This window comes from Lycium barbarum, chromosome 7 (genome assembly GCF_019175385.1).
Source record: "Lycium barbarum isolate Lr01 chromosome 7, ASM1917538v2, whole genome shotgun sequence".
Lineage (NCBI taxonomy): Eukaryota > Viridiplantae > Streptophyta > Magnoliopsida > Solanales > Solanaceae > Lycium > Lycium barbarum.
Window position 1 is genome coordinate 87,703,731 of NC_083343.1, and position 7,675 is coordinate 87,711,405.

Consider the following 7,675-nt stretch of genomic DNA (forward strand, 5'->3'; position numbering starts at 1 on the left):
CATCATATCATGTCATATCATATCGTGTCATATCATGTCGGGTCATAGCATAGCACCGAACAATGTCGGCTCGCCCACATAGCACCGAAATACATCGGCTCGCCCATATATCCCGCGTCCGGGCATCCCGCGTCCGGGATGGTAAGCCAGCTGACCAGGTGGCAATGAAACATGTTTCCCTTCCAATCCCCATGTATCCTTTCCCCCCCACCCCATGTACATATTCATATCTCATATACATATGTCATATAAGCATGCAGGAGAGCCCAAAGAAAATCATGTATCCATCGGAGTGACGTAAGGTCGGTGACCTCCGATTACATTATGGAATAACCGTGATCGCTTTGTCTCACCTGGAAGGAACGAGTATTTTAAGGCGAGACTATCAACGGAGAATGGCATTAGAAGAAAACATAGTATGAAATCATGGGCATCATAGACATCAATTCATGTGCTTTGAAATCTTTAGAGAATAACATCATGACCAAGGAATAGAATTAAAGATCATGAACTAGTTGGGCACTTTCATACTCACATTGAATTCTTGACTTAAGACACTTGGTCATGGAATCATTCTTGTCATACTTATCATGGACATATTCTCTTCCTTACATCATCATTATCATTATTATCATAGAAATATTCTCATTGGAATAGTTACAGTACTTGTCACTTGATAAACGGAACAATAAGGAAAATCCGGGAACAATGGGCCCACCTCGGGTCAAATGAGGCGGCGTACCAAATTTACGTACATTACATTTCATGACGTCACTCGTGGGGGTTTTAAGGTAGTCAGGTCATATTTATGCAAGTTCTAGATGCTTCGGAGGTTTTTCCAACATTTCGCACACTTTCTAATTCAATTCCATTGAATGGAAAAGGAGAAAATTTAGGTGCGGATTCCGGAAAATAGAGTTGTCCCCGAGGCTCGTATCCAACCTAGTATGCCTAAGACATGCCAAGCAAGAAACGATAAAACCTTACATACCTTTTTCCGCTTCTTATGCTACTCCAAATTCAAGTTGCAAATCCGCCAAAATCTACAAATTGGTCATATTTACCAAACCTTAATTAGCGCATCTAGAAGTTGAATCTTAAGGTAACATTTGTCTACCGAAATTTCGGCAGCACTTCCCCTATAAATACACCATCTCCAAAACTTCAACTTAGCCAATTTAATCAACAACAATCCGGGAATTCAACCCGGCCAAATTATCAATAACAATGCCAACAATCATAATAACAATTTCAATTAACATACTACTTCCTTCAAGACCTTCCAACTCCAACAAAAACAATAACAACCTTATAATTTATATTCCAACAACACCATACTAACAACCTTATATGCCATACATGCAACAACATCATATTCAATCTTCATAAACTTCTAGAACAAGTTTCCAACAATTACCACCTAAACTAAAATTATTAAGCTTCCATTTTCCATCATAGATTTCACTACAACAACAACCAACATACAAGATAAAATTTGCTCACTCTTCTAGCACCACACGGCCACACATGCACACTATATATTTTCATGAGTTTCATGTTTCTCATTCATTTACACATACAATATACACAAGCATCCATAACATATAAAGAAGATTTGTTCTTACCTTTTTTTCCTTCAACTTTCCTCTTGGTTAAGATTATGAATTTGTACAAATGGATGATTTTCTTGTTGCAACAACTCTTCCATGTTGTAGAGGGCCTTCCAATTGGTGGGATTGCTAGGAGAAAATATTTTTTTGTGATCAATTTTCATGGCATGAATTTTTGGGGTCTTGGCCGAAATGGCCCTTCCCCTTTCTTTCTTCTTTGTTCTTTAAAATTCTAGAAATTTCTAGGAAATGTTATGAAATAAAGATGACTTAGTCATCTTTTAAGCTTATTCATTAAGCTTCTAATTGGGCCTAAGCCCACCCCATTTGAATGGCCCAAATGGCCTCTTTAATTGCAAGCCCACCTTTTTTTTTGTCCTACAATTTATGAAAAAATATTTTCCAAATTCCAAATTTGCCCTTCATCTTCCTCCATATTTCCACGAGTCGTATTGCGAATTCCCCTTCATGCCCTTGACCTTTCTTAATAATCCCACTTCAAAATTTTCATAAACAACTTGTACACCAAACAAGATCAAACTTATAGTCTTGTTCTTAATCTTCCGCAATTATCTTAAATTATCCGAATGCGCAAAAAATGCGGGATATAACATCCTCCCCCCCCTTTAGAACATTCGTCCTCGAATGTTCAACTGATCTCATGGAGGGGGTCCCTTTATAGTCCCTTTATGTCTTGTAGCACTTCGGGAGGGGGTCCCTTTATAGTCTCCCTTTTCTCAATGTCCATTCCATATCTGTTATCCTACTTTCCTTACTATCAAACTCCTGGATCCTTACATGAGTCCTCATTCCATGTCATGGGTTTCTTTTATAGCTGCTCTTTCCATTATGCATGTTCCTTATCCTTTACCTTATGTTCCTTATAATCGAACTCCTTGACTTTTCGTGAGTCACCGCTCCATGTCATAGGTTTTTCTAACTCCCTGTGTCACCTCATTATCCTTATTCTTTCCAGGTCCTTCCTTTTCTATTATTGTCTCGTCACCGCACCTTAACGGAAGCCATGTCTTAGTACGCAATCCTTACTTAACGATTCAATGTAGCCGTAGGCTATTTCTTTATCCTCAGGTCTATCTCTTAGTATACTTTATTTTGCTTCTACTTTTCTCCCAAGTATTCTTGCGACACGCCGACATATTTTAAACTCTGATTCCAAGCTAATTGATTTCCTTTTCTGACACTTGATAGTGTTGCAATTCCTTTTTAGGTCTAATATAGTATGATCTCCCCCCCCCCCCCCCCCTTTAGGGGGCTCCTTATATACTAACCGTCTTCGAGTACCTTCCTCTTCTTGCTATTTCTTCATATGAATTCTAAAGCTCGTGAACTATTCCTTTGTTTAATTAATGCCTTCCTTGTCATAGTGCCGGTTACTGGAACTCTGAGATTCACCTATACAATCATCTTGGAATATTCTACATCTTCACATGTACATATATAATTACTATCAGCTAACCCGCAAAGTACGTCCAAATGTTGTTCAAGCCTATCCTAATTTTAGGGCTGTGATGCACTCCCTGTCTCTTTACCGAGCTAATCCACCTTGTCTTACGCGTCCTCTTAAGGTTTCCAGCCATCCCATATACTCTAGTTTTCCTTAGGCTACGCTAATCTCCCATTTGTCCATTATGTCCGAATATGCAGAATTTCTTGTAAACTTCCCAGGGGGTCACCCATCATGAAATTGCTCCCACCTGAGCACGCTTAACCCAAAAACTTCACTGGAATTCGGTGTCTTAATGCTGATATTTTCGCTTCCGCTTCCTCACATGACCTTTATTACATGTTCTGGAGCAAGTCGACGTCTTACAGGTCCCGAAACATTTGCGTAACTCGTCCTTTCTTTTACAATTACGGTTTTACCCTTTTGGTTTCCGGTGTTCATCTTCCGCCTGCGTGTATGGCTACTTCCTGTTCTGGACTTCCAGATTCTCAATTGTAGCGATCTCACCTTCGTTGCCATGCCAGACCCATAGGTCCTCTAGAACAACACATCCCGTATATCATCTGTTTATGGCATTCCCTTTTTCCGCGTCTCTTTCTATTAAACGTATCCATTCTGGTAGAACTTCGTCTACCACTCCTGCTATTTAAAATCAGTACATAGCAAATATCGACAATACTTCGCAAAACATATGGCTATATGACATATTCCAGCCATCAGAACTTCCAGTTCCAAGAAATAGAACAATTATCCAGGCTTACCTTTGTAACTTGCCATCTCGTCACTTGTCTTCTTTCGTCACCACTAGGCGGCTGCGAAAATCGACGGTTAGTATAAGGAATCTCATTTCCTATGACTTGGCTTTATCGCACGATCTAAGACAGAAAGAAGGTCAACAATTCCTAGATGCCCCGCAGCCTCCTGTTTATAAATGTGGCCGGCTTCACACCCATAAACAGGACTCTACTGGACACGACTTTGCAGACAACCCTTAGACCGACCTGCTCTGATACCACTTTGTCACACCCCAATCCCGACGGGGTGTGATGGGCACCCGACCCCATATCTGGAGCCGAGCGAACCCACTGACTCTTATTACATACATAAACTCTTGAATCACTTACGAATAAAATACATAGTAAGCTCTCCAATTTTTTTTTGTCCTACAATTTATTAAAAATTATTTTCCAAATTCTAAATTTGCCCTTCGTCTTCCTCCATATTTCCACGAGTCGTATTGCGAATTTCCCTTCATGCCCTTGACCTTTCTTAATATTCCCACTTCAAAATTTTCATAAACAACTTGTACACCAAACAAGATCAAAATTACAGTCTTGTTCGTAATCTTCCGCAATTATCTTAAATTATCCGAATGCGCAAAAAATGCGGGATATAACAGGGTCTTGTCCCGTCCTTATGCTTAGCACTCCAGTAGAGGCTCGTAGATGCGCAGTGTGGGTTAGATGGTCTCACGAGATGCTATTATACGTATATATTATTTTGATGGCCGAGAAGCAAATGTATTTAAAAAGTATTTATGTTTCCATATGAAATATGATTTTCCTACAATTTGAGTATAAAGCTGATAAAAGACCATTAAATGAGCAAGATGAGTAGTAGCACGAGTGGTGCTCGGTGGCTAGCCCCGGGTACTCGTCACGGCCCCTAGCTGGGTCGTGACAATTACTACCCCTCATAACAAGATTATACTCATAATGTGCTAACAATTATAGCTCAAGTTAATTTACACTCAAAATATCATCAATATTCATATTTGAACTTTTTCCCATAACGCTTTCCACTTTTATGACTTGCTAAACCTTCACATCCACTTAACATAAGAGATGAGATGAAGAACATACCTTGTGTTTGGAGAATTTCAACTCACACAACTTGCTCCAATACTTAATCTCCACAACTCCAAGTGAAAGCAAGAACACCCAACTTCCATAAATTAAACTAGGTTTTCAAGGTTGATCTTCTCCTGATTTGATTTGGAATGATTTGGTGTGTTTATGGGTGTTAAGGGGAGCTTAGAGAGAAATTAGGGTTTGATTTTGGGTCAAAAATGAGGCCCAAGTCGTGGAAATGGGTATTTAAAATCTTGGGGAAAAAAATTCCACCGCCTCAATTTCTGAAAATCTCGGGAATAGTAGGTGTTACTGTTCATCACGTACTTCAAAGTACGTGATGAACAGTATCACGTACTTTGGGGGCAAAAATTTTAAGTTTCTGGAAATGTTTGCAAAATACGCCCAAAATGTACAGGACGTACTTTATTGTACGGGCCGTATTTTCCTCCGCACTTCACAGAAATGCGATCTGTCAGTTGCATTGGAAAGAAGACTTGTTGAACTTCAATTTACATCGGTTATGAATTCCGTAACTCCTCCTATTCTAGGAGATATACTCCTCACAATTTGGACCAATATTTCCATCCAAAATTTTGCCAAGTTTATCAAAATTTTCAACGAACCTAATTTCTTCGATTCGCTTGATCCCTAAACCTTTAGATACTTATCTAACACTTATTAAAAGTCTTTCTTGACCTTATAGGGGTATCATCACCTCTCTGAAATCATGTTAGTTTTCTTACGACGACGCGAAAATTCACGAGGTGTAACAAACGCCTCCCATAAAGAGCTTCATAAGGAGCCATTTGAATACTTGCTTGATAACTGTTGTTGTAAGCAAATTCGACAAGAGGTAGATGATCATCCCAATTACCCCAAAGTCAACGGCGCATGCCCTCAACATGTTTTCCAGAGTCTAAATAGTCCTCTCTGCCTGCCCATCTGTCTGAGGATGAAAGTCAGTACCCAAGTTCACACGAGTCCCCAAACCCTCTTGGAATTATTTTCAAAAAATGAGCAGTAAATTGCGTACCTCTGTGAGATATGATGGATGTCAGAATCCCATGCAATCTAATTATATCCTTAAAATATAACTTGGCAGACTGTGTCGCGTTATCTGTCGTCTTCACAGGAAGAAAATGGGCAGACTTTGTGAGTCCATCCACTATCACCCAAATTGAATCTAACTTGGCCTCTGTGCGGGATATACCCACAACAAAATCCATATTCATCACCTTCCACTTCTATTGCGGAACTTCGATATTTTGAGCTAGGCCTCTAGGCCTTTGATGTTTAGCCTTAGCCTGCTGACAGTTCAAACACTTAGCCACAAAGTTAGAGATGTCAACCTTCATGGTCTTCAACCAATAGTGTTCCTTCAAATCTTTACACATCTTGGTGGATCCCGGATGCAAAGAATATTTAGAACTATGCGCCTCTACCAAAAATTCTTGATGCAAACCATCAACATTAGGAACACATAGACGTCCCTGCAGCCTTGGGACATAGTCATCAACCCCAACAGTGAATGAAGTGTACTCTCCCTATTCCACTGCATCTAGCAGTTTCACCAACAGTCCATCTTCGTATTTCTTAGACTTGATTCTCTTCACAAGATCAGATAGAGTCGGTATGATTCCCAGTAACTCCCCATCTTCGAGTTTCTCAAGTCGGATTCCAAAGCTAGCAAGTCTTCGGATTTCTCTGCCCATTGGCATCTCCGGGGCATGTAAATATGCTAACGTATGCATAGATTTTCGACCCTATGCATCAGCAACAACATTCACCTTACAAATAATCTTTCAACAATTCTAATCATCTTCTCTGTCTGAGATTCAATTCTCGGTGCTTGAAGATATACTGCAGGTTATTGTGATCGGTCATAATGTCACAATGTTCGCCATACAAATAATGACACCAAATTCTTGGTGTGAACACCACAGCAGCCAATTCTAAGTCATGAGTTGGATAATTCTTTTCGTGCTTCTTCTACTGACGGGAAGCATAAGCGATCACTTTACCATTCTGCATCAAAACACAACCCAACCTAATTCGGGAAGCATCAGAATAAACTATATATCCTCCGGAACCCGAAGTTAGAGTTAAAACAGTGGTTGACTTCAATCTTGCCTTGAGGTCTTGAAAGCTCTTCTCACAAGCTTCCAACCACTGGAACTTAGCCGTTTTTTAGTCAACCTCGTCAGAGGTGCAGCTATAGATGAGAAACCTTCCACAAACTTCTAATAACAACCAGCTAAACCCAAGAAACAACAGATGTCCTGTTACACCTCGGAAATTTCCCCGCGAACGTACAGTGAAAAATTGCAGGTTTGCACTCCAGTTGGTCGTAAAGTGGAATACGGCCCGTAAAGTGATTTACGGACCGTAAACTGCATCGTCCTCCAACCTTTGAAAAATTTCAACTTTCTGTCAAATGTCTAAATGGTTAAATACGACCCAGAATACGGACCGTAAATCGAAATACAGCCCGTAAACTGTGGCTGTAAACCACCATGACTCTAGCAAACCTTTCTGCTTTTGTTATGCTTAAATACGATCGCGAAGGACGGACCGTGAACCAGAATACGGCCCGTAAAGTGGGTTTACGACCTCTGTACACCTCAGTCACTGTTCATTCCGGAATAGATTTTAAGTCATTAAAAAGAGACCCAAGCTCATTCAAATCATTTCATCTTCACGATATTTCTCTCTAGAAACTCCTAGAATACTCTCTACTCTTCAATTAC